Below are 18530 nucleotides of genomic sequence, written 5' to 3'. Positions count from 1 at the left end.
AAATCTCTAAGGAAACGTGTAAATCAGGTTTCCTGTTTTGTTTCGGAGTTAGAAACCTGATAATTCCAATGAAGAAACTTGTTAAATCATTGAAGTTTAGTTAAGATTATATCTAATGTTTTAGCAAATGTTTCCGTCAAAAGGAATTCTGAAAATAACCATGATGTTTCATTATTAATTCATCATGCATGCACAAACACACACACACACACATACAGTACGTACGTGATAACCTGTACGCAACATTAATACAATACAAGCTATAGATCTATAATTATAAAACAGAAAACAGATGCTACTATTCTAAAACAGGGATTATTATCAAGACTTGCTCTTCTTTGAAACTATCAACTTGAAAAAATCGCTCTGTTGCGAATACTTTCTACAGGTAAAAGTAAATTATGACTAGTGGGTTCGTATAAATCGTTGCACCATACTTCTACAGGTTTTCCTACTCCGAATCTCTCAGGGTGCACCATAGGCCAGGCCAGTGCACATAAGCGAATAAGTGAGGTTTACTTTCATTCTGGACTTCAATGCTGTGTTCCACGAAAAATTTTATTCTTGCTGGTCGAGGTCGAACTGGTTCAGCTGGATCACTGGTTGTAAAGTTAAACGGGGGTTCTGCAATCACAAAAGAATTTTTGGCATTGTGGTTATGGTCAGAATCAATTCTTTTTCCGTTTCTCTCCAAGGAAGAAAACTTCTTGATAATAGAAGGTACACCATCCTTCAAACGTTGTGACAGTTCAGGATACATCTTTTTGTACAATTGAATAAGACAGTCCACTTCCTCTTGAGGAAGACAACGGCTATACTTAACATTTGCAATCCCTTTGGAGAAGATCTTTGAACAAATGAGCATCTGGCCAGTCTCTACATTGAGTTAATAATTGAAGAAACCGCTGAACCTCCACAGAATGGTTATTAGTTGGCTGCTTCCCCAAGACTCCATTATATCGTTCAAACAAATGGGAACAGCCAAAATGGATGCAATGGGCCAAAATCTTCAACGCACAAGGTAAGGTGGCAGTGCAAATGAATGTTTGGAGTGAGAGAATCAGTGCCATACAATCTTTGGCAAAACCGAAGAAGTAGTGCATCTGATATTGTGATGAGAAACTTCAAACGAGCATAGTTTTCGGCAACCAAGGACAAAATGTCTCCAACACTCTAACTGTTCATTTGGCAAGATACAATAGATTGAGACATAATTATAGTGTCCAAGTTTTCCACTGCTCTGCTGTGAGAAAAGTCCCAGGTGCAATCGTCACAGGCAAACGACTAAAATCCGAGGAATTTCTCAAGTCTTTGCTGAATAGTTTGTATATTTTTTCTATCAATGATATTTCGTCCTATCTAAATATCCCTTGCAACATGCTTTGCCGTACCCATAAAGAGGTTATGCATGGGATCAATGAGCAGCATTCGAACTGGGTCAAAGTATGGGAGATCTAAGAGAACTGTAAACCTACAACTTAATTTCAACTCCATTTCTGATCTTCTTGTACGGGTGTCTTCTTGTACAGGTCTTACAGTTCATCACCTTTTGAATATCATCACGGTGTTTTTGATTAGTTCTTTAGACGCCCTATCAAAATTGGAATAATTCCGGTGGATGAAAAGTTTTGCAGACGAGTACAACCAAGATTTGCTGAATGCCCTAAGAATCCACAAACTTTTCGCCCGGCTGGTATGTCACATGAAAGAGCACAGCAGAATGTAGCAAAGCCATACTTTTAAGGAAACCCCTTTTAAGGAAACCCCTTTCCAGTAAGTCTGACACTATAGTGTATTGATTATCAAAGATGGCTCTTTTGGACCGGGAATGACCCCAACAAGAATGGTGTTCTTTATCTTGAAACGATTTCGTAGATATGTAAAGAACCCCAACAGAGTATGTCAAATGGCTGGAACCAGTCTACGTTTAAAAGTAGTCCATAGCAATTCGGCTCAGACAGAAAAGGCTTACCTTTATAATTAGTAAATTCATAAACGTCTCTATATGTGCATACTTCAGATCGTCTTTGATTCCTTGTTGACTCACACTCTTGCATAAAGTTTGAATTCAATATGAGCGTCGGATATGATACTAAAGAAGAGATAAGGATAGTGTCTGCATTTGCCACTAGAGGAAACAATTGTTTTCAATAGAGCACATTGGAAAAGGTTTGAATGAGCACTTTTTCACAGACTGGCATTCACCACGTGTGTAGAGTGAATCACATGTGTAGAGTGAAAAACATTTTTGTCAAAAGATTCGAAATCGGGTATAAATGTCACCATGTGTCTTTTGAACCTGTAAAAAGATTGCGGAACTGCTTCTGACAGAGCCCCTACTCTTGGAGAAAGAAAAGCCATTGCCTTAAAGATTGCAGAAATGAATCGAAGATATCTGTGACACGGAATTTTGTCTGAAACACTGCAACAAGAACAACAATCCAGCTCACAAGACGATTTATTTGAGGGTCATCAACAATGAGGTCATCCAGGTCGTCATCATTCTCAATCCAACATAATAATTAATAATTATTATAATTATTATACCTTTATCAGAATCCACAATTTCTGTGCATCGGTACGGGTCAGACTCACCTCGGTTACTAACTTCTTCAATACTACTGAAATTACTACTGTGGTCATTATCCATTAAGTCTTCTGTGTACCACTTCTTAGCATCAGTGCAATAGTACAATCTTTCGTGTTCCTTGAATTTCTTGTGACTTAGTTCCTTTCCACAGTGAGGACCGACTGTATACCTGTGCAATGCAACTCTCTTTCTTTCGAGTTAAGCCATCGTAACAAAAGCTTGAGTATGGTCAGTGATATCTATAGTCTATATAATTATATCTGTAGCTAGCTAGCTCAGATCTAGCCTCCTTCACAAGGCCTAAACATTAGGCCTGCTACTGACTGCTTGCGCATGCGCAAAATTATTGGACAATAATCCCGTAATGTTTCCCATTAAACTGAATTTTTACCCGAATTATATCCTGAATAACATATACCCACAAAGAATACTCTTCATAACGTCAGCTAGCTAGCTAGAGACAGAGCTGTATTGGTTACAGCAGCAATTTCTTTCTGATAGAGTCGACTTTCACCAAGGTTAGTGTCAGATGGGCGTGGCCTATCCATTTCCCCTCCGTTCAGAGGATTGTTATCCACACTGTTGCAGGCTGTGAGTCCTTTGTTAACATAGTAGGCTAAGGGTAGCTATTAGAATGCTTCTATCCACTTTCTTCAATCCACAATCCACTTCCGTTCGTTGTGACGTCATTGTTTTACTGAGCAAAATACAATGGTATCCGAATTACCCGTGGCGCATGCGCAAACAGTCGATACCAGGCCCTCTCTCTTAGCGGCCTGGAATCGAGGCTAGCTCAGATCCAGATCATATGCAGTGCAGGGCATTAATTTGAAAAAAGAGGTGGGGCTGGCTATTAGATCCACGCGCATGCGCAATACTTTCCAGGTGCAAGGCAGCTGCAATCTATATCTCTGCACTCAAACTCTGCAATGGGAACTCTGCAATGGGTACCGATTCCGAAGCTTGTTTAAGTACTGCGCTCTTCTCTTCGGACCTTGAGGATTCAGATGTTATCCCACTTGTTGATGCTACACCATCGATACAGGTGGCTTAGATAATCCTGTGCATCGCAGAAGGTTATTCAGTGAAACCAATGAAAATCTGCCTTTGAATAAAGGAACCAGTAGCTGTACATCCAATAAGAAGCGTAAAAGCCAACAGAAGATCCTTATGAAAGCAAATTCTACCATTGAAGATTAATATTTTAGCAAAAGCTTCTCAGGTATATTGGATGCCGTTGAGAAGAGGCTAGAGGCCGTTGAGCGGAGATACCACAGTGACCAGTACAGATACAGGCAGCTCTGGTGTTCCCACACGGGTTAGGGTGAGTCATCTTATGTGTACGTTTAGAATTTTATATATCCGGTTTTTGATGTCATGGATACTAGCTAGCATTATTGTTGCTGTACAATGATGTTTTACATGTTTATAGCATGAGCTACGAGAAGTATACAAGGTTCTGTTGGATTATGAATCGAGAGAATTCGATACAAAGTAAGAAGTTCCCTTTCCCTTCTGTTAATTACTCATGATTATTATGATAGAAAACGCTTCACTGACCCTGTGAATCAAAATATTTTGCGAAAACTGGTGTCAGAAATGAGGGCAATTAATTCACATGTGGCTGCTATAACAGTAAGAGAATCAGTTACTTGTAAATCCCTCCTTGTGCGTGTACTATATCCTTGGGGCACACACTACATATACCTTGTAACCACTGACATCATTACATTTATGCTTCACTGCATGTAGATGCTGCAAGACGTTTTTATCAAACTAAAGTGGAAGAAGCTAAAGTGGAAGAAGCTAACTTAGCGTCGGCAAAATCGCATTAAAAGAGTGAGTGGTTTATTACCTGTGATTAATCTCATTATTTTCATAATCCAGAAACGTGATTGGAGAAAATTCAACTAGACCGAAGCCACCCCTTTTTGCTGATGATTTCTGGGGGTTTGGTGCTGAATAGACAATTGAACAAAACATGCTGCTGGCATTGTGAACTTGCGTTGATATCAAAGTGGATTATTATATACGATTATATGATTATTCTGTCAAACTAATATTTATGAATTGCTATATAAACATGGAATTTAGGGTAAATTTTTCTATACTGTAGCTTTAAGTTTCTGCATAGGAAACTTAATATTAAACATCATGCATCCAATAAAGTTTCCAGAAAAGAAAACGTGCTCTTTCCTATGAGTATACTTCTTCATGAAATTAATTAAGTGTTTTCAAGGAATATCAGGCAGGCAAAGGAAACTCAAAATTTTTTCCTGTGTGTGTGTGTGCTGTGTGTGTGTGTGTGTGTGCGCGCGTGCGTGCTCGCATGTTTGTGTGTGTGTGTGTGTGTGTGTGCACGTTGGTGTGTGTGTGTACATGTACATGCGTTTGTGTGTGTGTGGGTTTGTGTGTGTGTGTGTTTTGTGTCTGTGTGTCTGTGTGTGTGCATGCGTGCTTGCATGTGTGTGTGCGCGCGCGTGCGTGCTCGCATGTTTGTGTGTGTGTGTGCGTTTGTGTGTGTGTGTGCGTTGGTGTGTTGGTGTGTGTGTGTACATGTACATGCGTTTGTGTGTGTGTGTGTGTGTGTGTGTGGGTGTTGTTTTGTGTCTGTGTGTGTGTGCGTGCGTGCTTGCATGTGTGTTTGCATGTGTGTGTGTGTGCCGCATGTGTGTGTACTTCTCCCACAAACCAAGTCTAGAAAATAAACACGGCACAGTGCACAAAACGTTCCATTCATACTCTCTTGAATGGACTGAAATTCTTTTTGCGAGTTTCCCGCAGTAGGTCTTCTAACACACGATCTCGTCAAATTCACATCTCTCAGGTTTCAGGTAGGCTTGCTGCTGCTTAATAACATCATGTAGGGTCCTGTAATAATGGGTCCTGTAATAATGTCCCACTGGTGACAATAGATTATCATGAAATCGGTAAACACATGTACGTTACACAAGCAGGAGGATTATTCCAGGATGAATTACAGAAGGCATCATTTTCATCTCTCTCACGGCTCAGAGCCATCCATCAGGGCACGTTCAGTTTCAGTAACTGTAGCTGGTACTAGGCATATCCTGCAAAAGTTTATCAAGATCCATAAAGCTCATCATCAGACTCTTCTTGTATTGGAATGCCTTCATCAGTTCCACAAGCGTCCACCCTGAATAATAACAACGCATAGCTTATAATAACTACTAAATGTATTAAACTGTGACAACAAAACACACTTTCCTCCTTAGTTCAGACAGACAGAGCCACTGGTGCCCCACACTTTTCACTCTAATAATTATGAAGACAGGGTCGAGATACAGGTTGTATAGCTGACGTCCTTGAGATAAATCACTCTGTGTACCCACCACGAGGAATTGGGATCACTTCAAGACATTGTACAAAACCACCAGCATTGTCTCCTGCTACTTCTAGAAAAGATAGGCTTTTCATCCCAAGATCTCTCAATAGTTTGTAACATTTATTATAATTATACTGTCCCTATCAGGTCTATTGGACTTGGTGTCTTCTCCTGGTCGATTCAATTTTTAACACCTCAACCTCTACTCAGGTGAGACATTTATAGCTGTTGTCCTGCTGTTGTTTACTGTGTATAGTTACTGTGTATAGTGTAAAACTTTTATGATGAAATGAAACACTAGCTCTAAGAAAATATTTAAATGAAGCCCCGCCCATAATCAGTGGGGGTGGTCCTTTTTGTCAAAGCACTATTTCACTAAGTCTACTAGCTACTAGCTATTGCTGCTGCTCATTAAAAGCCCTAACAGAGAAATAACAGAAATGCTTCCCAGGGACAATTTTTTTGACAAAGTTATCTATTGCCTCACAAGCTTTACTAGAGAGCACTGCATAAGTCCACCGCATAAGTCACTTCACTGATTTACTTACTGCATGATGTAATCCACTGCATGATGTAATCCACTTCAGTTATTGTGCAAAGCTGACTGGTAGCAACTAGGTGTGTAAATTACCGCTTCACCGCAAGTTCCTCACAGAATTATTTTGAGTGGATCCTAGTACATTGTTTCATCTGGCTGGCTCAGCTGGCTGTTTTTTTAAGTTTTCTCTAAAGTGCACCATTTTATTTACACAATTCCTTGCACTCAAATTCAGGTGTAGACAACAGAAATTCAGACTCTATTGCAGTGTGTAAAGGAAATAACCCCAAAAAATGCAAAAAATGGCAGCAGGCCTTGTGTTTAGGATTGCGTTTAGGAATCAAACAATTTAGCACAATCGTCTAATCCAATTTCAAACGTCCAAGCCAATAATCAGATTGACGGAGCTCACTGAAAAGGGAGGAATTTATTCATTCAATTATGCTTACGTGCTGAAGCTTGAGAATTTTCTTGACAATTCCAATGGGATGCTCCGTCAAGCTTAAAAAACTTTCACCATCGACACCATCGACATCAAACCATCGACATCATTTTTGCTTGCTATAAATGTGTCACAAAACTTCTGCTCTTCTTCCTGAACTGATACTGCTGAACTGATACTGCTACTGCTAGAGTCATTCATTGTAGACATGTGCAGAAGAGTGATTTCCAGGAAGTTTAAACCACGCCCACTACCATGCAGCATGGCAAAGGACTAATTGTATGTTGTATTTGGGGTGTACAAGCATGGGGTGTACAAGCAAAAATGTACAAGCAAAAATGTACAAGCAAAAAGTACGTGCATGTTGTAATGGGGATAGTTGTTATTATGAAACGTCTGAAATCCTACAATTGCTAAGTCACCTCCATCTTGTTCATTCAAATGATGCTGTGGGATAAGTAGTTGCACTGTTACATGCAAGAGTTACATGCAAGAGTTTCTCATCACTCTACAATAGACATCATCCTGATGCAGGTATCAGAAAGAGATATCTCATACCGGTACCCCACATGGATCGCTAGACATTATGTCGGATTCAACAGGTAAAGTTGTGGTATGCAGACTTATACACCATCCTCTTATATACACCATCCTCTTATACACCATCCTTATAATTATAGTTAAGTTAATAATAATACTGCCCTTGACACGCATACTTTTACTTTTACAGCTACATGCTTGGATAATCTACATGCTTGGATAATGATAACGAAGCTCGTAAACGTGTTTCTCAAGTTGCTATTGACGACATTGTTGAAAACAGGAAAACAGTAAAGCTCAATTTGTAAAGCTCAATTTGAAAGAACAACGTCAATGTAGTTAGACCCCAAACCAAACCCATTGTTCAAGCAAGAAAATGGAAAATTACTTTAAAGACACGCTTGGATTTGTAAGTATAATTATTATTTCCTTTCTTAACCCTTTCCCTGCTTAACCCTTCCCTGCTTTAATTAAAAGTGAATATATTTGCATATTTTGTTTAAATATAACTCATGAACTAAAAACACTAGGTAGAACCGGACCTGTCACATCCATGGACTCATCATCGTCCAAACACCACCCCACAAATAACAATTGTTAACAAAAATTCACAATTATGTACACAAACAATAATTATTGTATGATGTTACGAAGTGACTGAACACATGATATGACTGAACACATGATATAAGTGCTGACTTAATCATGATCTGCAGAAACGAGGTCCCTTTTCCCGGGAAATATTTTCTTCACCTATATTTTCTTCACCTACACAGGTTTACAAATTCAATGGTGGCTCATGATGTCCACTGTTGTACTAACTAGCCTAAACAAACCTATGGTGAAGCTATCAATGCTACTGGTTCAGGAAGATGGTCCACATCTTTTTAGTTTGACCTCTGAAAGGAAGCTTCCTACCTAGCTATGATCTCAGTCACTGTCCTCTCACGTCCTCTCACTCTACAAGGCCATAAGCATCGATATTCTCACTCTCCCTGAGGTTGTACTACGAAGATCTTGTAGCAATTATATAACGGTCACTTTTCTTTCGACAATTCTGATCGAACTGTACCTCGAAGCAAATACCATGTGGAAGAGCAGCGCATAGCTCCAACACAGCGTGCACAATGATTTTTTGAAATTTATCAGTAGCCATGCCGACTATAGTCGGCTAAAGCGGGAAAGGGTTAATAGGAACCAGAGGAAATCCAAATTGGAGACCCTATGTATTGATTGTCGACAATATCGAAGCCACGTTCATATCATTATGTACGAGAAAACTGATGCAACAATCGCGGAAACATTTCTATCTCTAATACGAAAGGATGGTTTAACCCTTTCCCCGTTGAAGCCGTCATATGACGGCCACTCTAGTGGTCATTTTCAAAAATTCATTGTGCCCGCTGTGTTGGAGCTATGCACACGCCAGCATTGAGCTGCTCTTTCACATGGTATCTTTAATATGCTGCCTCGAGGTACGCTTTGTACAGTAATGTCGAAAGAAAAGTGACCGTTTGATAATGTTTCAAGATCTTCGTAGTACAACCTTAGTGAGGTTCTAAAGTATAGCTAGACAGTGAGAATATCGATGCTTATGGCCTTGTTGAGTGAGAGGACAGTGACTGGGATCATAGCTAGATAAAAGCTACCTCAAGCTAGAAAATATAGAGCCTGAAGGCCTGAGGAACAACTTCTTGGATCTGGTAAGTAGCATTTGTAGTCTTGATAGCTTCAGTATAACTGTGTTTAGGCTAGTTAGTACAGCAGTGGACATCATGAGCCACCATTGAACTTGTAAACCTGTGTGTAAGTGAAGAAAACATTTCCCGGGAAAAGGGCGTCTGCTGATACGACCTCGCAGAGAACTTTCTGCAGGTTCAATCATGTCACATTGAGAACACTCATTTAGTGTCTTTAGCCACTCTGTGCCCTCATACAATATTATTTGTGTACATAGTTGTGAATGTTTGTAAATAGTGGGGGTGGTCAGTTGCTAGGTAACGAAGATGGTGTCAAGATACCTCAGGGGTCTGCGCTACCTGTAGGATAGTTACAAGTGATTTCAATGTATGGTTCATGACATATGAATTTTGAAAGAAAATTGTTATTTATTCTGGTATTTTCTTGTTTGAAACGTCTTTGCTTTGCAAATAATTGGATACTTGTAATCCTCTAGGGTCACACGCAAGGTAGGAGTATAGTTTTTGGAAATAAGAGTCGATCCGCATTCAAGGCTATTAATTTAGCAACAAAAACCTGTATTAGCTATTCTAAAACCATTCTTTCGAGATTTAAGTGCTCTGCAACTTCCACTTCCAAGGAAGAAACAATTATTAAAGATGCATTTTTGTCCGACAATCTTGCCATTGCTCATGCTGTTGTAGACTACTCTGATAATCTGTGCATATTATTGACAGGACCAACAAAAATTCATTACTCAAAGACCTGCTCTGGACCTGTAACAAGGATATCATCAAGATACACACATACGTGAGGGAGGATGGTGCGCTGCCGAAAGGTAGACGCTGGTACTGAAACAGTGTCACTGTGGTGTACTTCCGGCTAGTTTCAGTTAGGGGGTACGCGTTCAGTTTTGTGAAGGCCTGCGAGGGAGTGGGTAAGGGTCTGTCTTTGCTACCGCGTTCACCGTCAGCTCCTTACCGCGTTCACCGTCAGCTTGTAGTCGCCTATCTTCCCTTCATGCTTGACCACAGGTACAATTGGGGCAGCCCATTCAGAAAAAGTTTTTAAAAAAGGTTTATTACACCTTGGTTTTGAAGTTCCCCTTATACCTTAGTGCGCAGAGAGTAGGGAACAGGTCGGGCTCTGAAGAACCTTGGTTGCTTCGAGGAGTCAACATGCAGCGTAACCGTGGATCCAGCAATCTCGCCGAGTTCCCCATTGCAGGGTAGCAATCCAGAACCTGCTGTACTGACTGCTGAGACGTGACCTGCCGTAGTAGGTGAATGCAGTAGGTGAATGCTTTGCCAGTCAAACTTGATTTTCTCCAGTCAGTCACGTCCTAGGAGGGTAGGGCAGGTACCACTAACAGTGAGAGACTGTGGTTCTGCTGTTGAAAGGAGACACGCAGGGTTATCTGTTCTAACACAGAAATACGCTCACCCGCGTAGGTTGAGGGGGGGCGGCCATCAGTTGGCCAGAGTGTCTCTCTCTCAGACATCACCGAGAGAGTGGCCCCCGTATCTAACTCCATAACTGTTTCAACAGTTAATATTACCTTGGTCCGAGGTGTGGAGGTTCCTCCTCTGAGTCAGAATTGTGAGCCTGTATCTGGTCACGGGCTGCAAACTGAGGCTAGATGTCCCAGCTTCTGACAGTAGTGGCAGGTGAAATCTTTAAATTTGCACGTTGTAGGGGAGTAGGCAGCACCACAACGAGAGAGTGGGCGGCTGGTTCATAGGGGGCAGTTTTGTCGAAAAAGTTTGTGTGCGCCGTTTTTGTTGACCATACATCTTATGTAGTGAGTGGTAGTGAGTGGCCTCCAGCCAGATCCTTAGTGCCCAGTGCCCCGTTCAGCCGAGGTTAGTGCAGCATTGGAAAGTAGTTTAAATTGCGCAGGCGTCGGTCCCTGCAGCCACAGACGAGCCGCATGTCGTCCAAAGTGTCGCCAAAGTAGCCACAAAATGCCCAATGCTTTCCGTGGAGTGCTGCTTCCTCGTGAAAAAATTATACCGTTGCAGGATTATTGAAGGGGCGGGGTCTTGACTAGTTCATCGAACCTGATGAGTTGATAGCAGTGAGCAGAATGGAGCGTTTTTTGTAGTGCCCTATGCGCTCTGTGTATCCAGTCCAGTCCTCGACGGTGGAGCCAATGTGTCCTAGAGAAGCTGCCATTTTTCGAGAGGTAGGTTAGGGAGCCTGTTTTTATCCTCGTCGCCAATTGTTGAGTTCGTGCACCGAAGCAGAGTTCAAGATTAAGATTTAAGATTTAACATTCAACCATAGATCAACTGACAGTATGCACAAAACACAGACGGTAAATACTAAGACAACAAAGACAGGGCTCCCATACACAAAGGGCGCCGCTAGGAGCAGGCCGCCGGGCTAGAGCACAAAGCAATAAGATAGACTATACAAAAGAAGTGCATGTACAATTAAACAGACAATTTAAACAGTAAACATTACAACACAGGAAATATTAAGAACAGGAACAGGAAATGACTAAGTGAATAACTAACTAGCAAAGTCATTACAACTCGTATTTGTGACACTTATAGTTGTGGTGTATCTACTAAGCTTCAACTCTAGTAGTTATTATAATGTTGTTTTACATGTACGTAAAAGTAACCATAGTTGTTACAACATTATAATGTACAGTTTTTCAACTATTGTTGATTGTTCTAACTATAACACTGTGTATAGTTGTTATAAACATCATGTACAGTCGTTTCAACTATTGTACAGTTACAAATATTGTTGGTTAATTTAATTTAACTTATAGATGTACCTATTATGTTTGTTTGTTTTAACCATTCCTTATTGTTGTACATTAATACAGTTTTCAATTGTTATTCTTATCCAAATGAGTAGAAACGACTTCTTTTTTTAGTTGAGGCAGTAAAAATATAGTTGCATGTATGACCCAACCAATGCATAGTTGTTTGTAACGTTTTTTAAACGTTACTTTACAAACAATGTGGTTATTCTAACCCTAATACCTATTATCTTTAGTTTCTATAACCATGCGTTCAACTAATTAGTGATTAACTATTGCAAATAACACAAGAATCACTGATTTGTAAACCTTGCAACCAACAATCCAACAATACGAAATCCAGCAGGATTTGTGCCAGACACTACACTACATCAATAAATTGGACTCTTCGGTTCTGATAGTGCATCAACCCAAAAACGTTTCAATGATAGAAGAATGCAGACAGAAAGATGAGCAACACTAGAAACAGTTGAAATTGTAGAGTCGATGCACCTTGGAGAAAAAAGCGGTATCGTCCAAGAAGATGCTGTTACTGATTCAAGTAGGAAGTACAACCCAGTTCATAAATTTGTACACGAATTCTGCAAGTTGTTTGGCAGTATGGTAGTGGTACTAACGATTTCCCAGACTTTCTAGCTCTTATGATTAAAAACCACACGGCTTGAACAGCAATCACGTCTGTTAACAAGAGGAGAGAAGCATTTAACATCACTTAACCCTTTAACCGTCAGATTCTTAATTAACAGTGAAGTGAAATGTCGGTTTCCAGAGCAACCTAGCAACAAGGAATAAAATGGTGCAACATGTGTTGCCTATGGCAACCACGGTTATTACGCCCACCCGTTTTTAAATGCCCGGCCAGCGGTGAGATAAAATCCAAAATTTTTTTTATTGATCAGCCTATCATATGCTTTACTAAGCTTGATTTTTGTGTTTTCACATCATCATATGAATATAACAGTGCTAAGATTGAAGTACCCAAGAGGTACATCGTGGGTATCGTTTGGTTGTTTTTGACGTTTGGTTGTTTTGATAAGGTGTACCATCGCCTCTGGACATTGTATAACCATCAGCCCTATTGTCACCAGGTATCTCTTTAGAACTGCACAGCTAGTGTGAGTGTGATACTCTTTAGAACTGCAAAGAGCTACCGTCACTGTCAGACATCAACAAACGTCAGACATCAACAAACTTTCATCGTCGCCCTTTTGTACCTTCACTGTCAGACATCAACAAACTTTCATCGTCGCCGGACAGTCCATCACCCGATGACACACTTTTGTCTGTCATCGTTGGACAGTGACCCCCTGATACTGTTGACATCAGAGAGAAGGTGGGGCTCGGTGAACGATCTATGAAATTCTGAGCTCACATAAAGACAGTGAACCAACCACGGACGAATCTGATCACTCTACCAAATACGATTTAATTGGAGGAATAACATCTTTGATGGCGGCTTATTATGTTTTCGACATTGTTTACTCATGGATCAAAGCGATGGATAGGCCTGTGAGGTACAGCATGTATATAAAAAACGCACATCTATAAAGACAGTTTGAAATGACATTTATAGTGTAGTGTAGTAAGTATTGATTGTTATTGTGCGCAATAATTATTTATTGCTTTATAATATTACTATATTAATTTTATTCATGACATTCTCTATCTGTTGTGCTATGTTGTGTATATACTTACGAAATGCGAACTAACTCGTGGGTCAATTTAACTATTTTATGACACGGTTCATGGTGCTTTTAACCCACTTAAAAGGTAACCCATTGGTTAATTTAACACATTGCAAACATAACCCGTGAGTAGTGTGGGTCATTTGGTGAGACATTCAAATGTGGTGTATAACACATGGGAACATTCTTAATTTCCACAGTGTGCCGGCCATCCTTGACTGGAAATGTGAAGGGAACAAGCTGACACTTAAGATTATCTATTCCTATGAGAGAGTTAGCTTCAGCCCGCATCTTCTTCTCAGACGCTATTTTTACACTGGACCCTAACATTCTAGAAGGAAAAATTAAAAGAGGTAAGTCATATATACATACATAACATATTCACCTTTTCATGATCCGCAGCTTGTTCCTGGGAATCATGAGAACAGACTGGATACCTAAACTTTGGCTGACTGAAAACGTAACCTGGAAGCACCCTGCCGTCTTTTTCAGCTCTTCTATCAACTTATCCTGATCTTCCTTCCCTGCAGTCTTGACCTCGTTGCTCATCTGCTGTACCTCCGCACCACCACTCACTCTCTTCCTGATGTCCTGCAGCTCACTACTGCGCCGTCTCAGGGTGGTTTGGCTTGCAGTGCCGCTGGACACGCTAGGTGAGCTGACTTGCATCAGCTTGAGAGGCTGTAAAAAATATATAATTATAATTATGTCATTATTGTTTTTATTCTCACCCGTCCCCCTGTCTTCACCTCCAGAATGCTGGAGTTGCGCATACTGCGCTTGATGAGGACAGTTTTCAGTTTCTCTTCAAATGGGGACAAGGACAGTTCTTCAGGTCTGCTTAACAAGTCTGAAGGGCTGAGGGCTGCTGGTTTGAAGTGTGTGCATGCACACTTGCTGTCATGGTGGGCCTTGTGGTGTTTTAAGCACCCGTGTTTCCTGCACACACTGCACGTGACCTCAAGGCTTCCCAAGGCTCTCAAAGTGATCTCGGAAGGAGGTTGTATTGCTTCAACATCATCAAGATGTCCTGATTGGCTGATGTCGTCTGAGACTCTTGTAGACACTGGCACAGACAATCTGCACAGACAAGACTACCGCACGTCTTGAGTTCGATAGGTTTGTCTACTATCTTTTTACAGATAGGACAGTCAAAACAACCTTGCGACGGTAGTACTGTGTCTTGTTCGCAGAAGGTGGAGGGAGCTATCAGCTTGATGTGCTGGATGGCTGACTGACTGAAATGAGCCTTTTGCCGGTCTGCCAGGTTTGTATTGCTTCTTCGGCCTCCCACCAACACTGTGAGTCTTAATGCTCGTACACACGGGGCAATCATCTTCTGTGTGATCAGTCCACGTAGCAATCACCTTTTTGGGGTTGTACAGTTTACCATCACTGGCCTTCTTGTGTGTGTGATATATTATGTTGTTGCATGGGTGGCAGTATGTTTTAGGGTGCATTAAATCCGAGTCATCTGTTACATCTATTCCAAACACCTCCAGGAGGTCGTCGTGCCTGTCAGAGCAGACATATCTCCAACCTGAGGGACCTTTCTTGTTCTTAAAGAGAGATCCACAAACCCTGCAGTGCCTGCAAAGTGCCTCAAGATGTTCTTGACTCATTCCTGAAGGTTGATGCAAATGAATTGTCTGTTTTTGTTCATTATATATCAATGTGCATGTGTAAATATCGTAAATTTGTGTCATGTTTCATATTGTTGCTGCCAAAAAATTTTGTCCAATACCTGTCGTTGTTGAAACTGTAGTATGGAACTTCCTCTTTCAGTTGTTGCAAATTTCACTTCAAAGAAACACTCTGGTAGTCAGTGAGTAGCTATCAAAACATCCACTTACAACTTGTAGTTGATACCTTTAACAGGTGCAGTGTAGTTTCTAGCTGCGCACGCGCAGCTAAATGCCTGTTGTTATGCGCGTGTCATTCAGTAGATGACAGGGTGCACATGACACTCATATAACTTTCATGTGACTTCAATGAATAACAAACAAGTTGCTATGGGTATAAGTTTGCACAAAACAGGAAATAAAATTGTTCAAAAACCACACCCACTTTTCAATATTTCGTTGAATTGCAGTCCGTTCTAATTACAAACTAAGTGGAGGTCTTGAAACAGCGGTGATGTATCAGCGTTAACGGTGCCGGTTGTAGTATAGCAATCCAGTACACCTTCTAGTGAGATTGCACATATAGAGCCGTAACTCGCTGTCCACGCCAAAGCAATTTTTGAACAATAGCAGGCTTTCCTCTTAGGCTGTATCCAAATTTCCGCATACAATCCCACCGATCAGATCCTGTTTCGTCTATAAAGACGAAAAGCTCCGGGTGGCCTTTATAGACTGAAATGTCAATCAAATACTGTGCACGCAACAGCTCACAGCTCTCAGAACCATTTTTTGTCTTGTCATCCCAGAGGCATGTATGTACCTCTGGTGCTTACGTTGACATCTGTCCCCGTTCTTTCAAGAAGATGTCCTTGTATTTCCCTTAGAAGATTCCAGGTTTTTGAATAATCAACTCCAGTATCATCACTTTATCTATAGCAGTGAGTTTAGCAGTTCCCTGATTAGGAGGATATTGACTAGGTTTAACGTTCCCAGTAGCTCTGAATAGACACACTGTTCTATGCACTGTAGATGGATCCACAAGGAGATTAGCAGCTACCTTTCTATTGGGCAGACCAACTACTTCTACTTGGTAGATCATTCTCCATCTTAAATCTGAGGAGTATGACTTAGATCTCTTCTCTTCACATGAATAGGCCATAGCTATAATACTGAGACTTTTCAAATCTGCATTAAATGATGATTACATAACCACAGTTTACATAAGGCTCTACTCTATCTGTGTTGCAAAGATTCTGCAAAGTCCAGTAGAAATAATTATCATACAGTCATGCATGCTGCACAAAATAGTGGTCTATGCTCTATATCTTTTCGTTTGGCATGAATATACAGTGCCAATCTCCGGGTATTCACCTGCATAAACAGATAAATCTAAAAAGGGGGAAAGCTGAATTGAGGAAGTTCCCCTTATAAATACAACTCCCAAAAACTGCCTAAGCACACATCAACTATATAGTATCTATAATTATCGCAGGCCGCCATTATTATTTTCAGTTTGACTCAGTTTGACCAACATTAGCAAATAGCAAATCCTATTAAATAATGTGCGTGCCCTTGGAGGTGCATGGTAAAGGCATGGTAATTGTGGTGAGATTAATTGTGGTGAGATGACCCTAGCAAAGCTACATGTAGCAAAAGACTGTCTATTGATAATGTTGGGTCTAGTACTCAAACTCCCTCTCTCTTCGTCTCCCCCCCCCCTACTAGATGAAACACATGTCCAACTTCCTCTTGACTTCCTCTTGATCAACCCCAACACCTTACCCCCTACCTGCCATGTACATTGTGCATGAGATCTGCAAAGGTCACATGATCCTAAAATCACATGATCTATGAAGAGCACATGTTGTAACTAACTCGATCTCAAGGAATCCTGGTAGGAAAAACAACATAGCAGTAAGTTAATTTGGGTGTGTTTAATGTCTATCACTTTGAATAATGTTTCTCGTAATGTACTGCATGGAAGTTGTTGATTGGACAAAGTTGTTGATTGGACATTCGTTTTTTTAGGTTTTTCTCTGGCGCAGGTTTGACGTGTTGAGTTCGTGTTGAGTTCGTTCACTCGGGTCAGAACCCTAAAAAAAAAAAAACAATACCGAATGATACGACATAGCAGAAAAAAACTGGATGATACTAGAAAACTTTTGAACCTTTGGCACAAGTTATAGAAATCTGGCACTTCTTGTCTGCAAACATAGATAATGTATATCACCAACTTTTAACATGTGATTCTATACAGTGTATTTTTATATAAGCGCAGCAAATAAGTTTCATAATCATCAGTATGTAAGGATTACTCAACCAAAACCACCTAGACATAACAATGATAATGCAAGATGCCTGATTAAATGATTTTGACCCCACTGTGTCTGTTGCCCTACCAGATGTACTACCAACCTTTCAATATAGCAAGTGAAGTGAAGCTAATTGCTCATAACAACACATAGGTTTCTAGCTATGCTCACAGGTGATGGGAGGACAAAATAAATAATTAGACGCTATTTAGTGCAGCGCGGTGCAGCTCAAGCAATTAGGCACTGATTACCTCGGCGAAAAAATAGGCGGATAATTATTGCTCAATCAAAGGCTACTAACGAAGGCTAATTGCTTGATCAATTGTCACGTCGTACCTCCTCTGAGTTTGCAGTATACAAAACACTCAACCCAGTGAGAAACCATTAACTTAGAGCAGCTATGAAATGCATATTTATTATAGCTACCTTAGTAAATTACTCACCTTAGTAAATTACTCACCTCCAGCTCCACAGGTCTTCTTTATTTCTCTGTTGGATACTAGATGCATAAAAGAAGACAGATGGCAGTAGTATAGTATAGTGCAGTGGTAGTCTACAGCAAAATGAGCTATCTAGCTACTATTATACTAGTACAGCAAGTACAGCACTTGCAGTTTAAGATACTCATAGGATAGATCATACTATTAACAGGAGTCATCTGCTCCTGCTATTAACTATTAGTGTGTCTTGCGAGCGCTGCTACAGCTAGCAAAATCAAGCGAGGCTGGCTAATTTATTCTTTTTACATCTAGACTAAGATCTAGCTAAGATCTAGCTGTGATTTAAACTAGGCTATAAGCTAAGTCCGTTGTTACACACACTTGCCAGGACACTTGCCAGGCAATTCTCAGAGTCAATGGAGTCAATAGTTTCAAGCCAGTTTGACGCGTTCAATTAATTGGAATGTTCTTCAAATAATGCACGCGTGGGCGACTGGTAACCGTAGGGGCGGAGCTTAGAATTTGCAGAGTCAGCAATAATTGAAAGTCCCAGTCCTTA

The 18530-nt window shown here is 40.6% G+C and overlaps 2 long non-coding RNA genes across 2 annotated transcripts; both read left to right on the top strand.

Moving 5' to 3' along the window:
* The first annotated feature begins 1612 nt into the window (after nt 1-1612).
* LOC135348043 (uncharacterized) lies at nt 1613-4591 on the top strand. Its single transcript, XR_010398642.1, has 5 exons — nt 1613-3914; nt 4023-4084; nt 4135-4225; nt 4343-4429; nt 4478-4591. It is a non-coding gene; the product is annotated as an uncharacterized LOC135348043 (long non-coding RNA).
* Nucleotides 4592-13809: 9218 nt separating this feature from the next.
* On the top strand, nt 13810-15458 carry LOC135348042 (uncharacterized). Its single transcript, XR_010398641.1, has 4 exons — nt 13810-13950; nt 14000-14250; nt 14353-14898; nt 15100-15458. It is a non-coding gene; the product is annotated as an uncharacterized LOC135348042 (long non-coding RNA).
* Nucleotides 15459-18530: the final 3072 nt, after the last annotated feature.

This window comes from Halichondria panicea, chromosome 14 (assembly GCF_963675165.1).
Source record: "Halichondria panicea chromosome 14, odHalPani1.1, whole genome shotgun sequence".
In the NCBI taxonomy this organism is placed as follows: Eukaryota; Metazoa; Porifera; class Demospongiae; order Suberitida; family Halichondriidae; genus Halichondria; species Halichondria panicea.
Note: the sequence above shows the minus strand (reverse complement) of the source record. Positions and strands in the feature narration are given on the sequence as shown.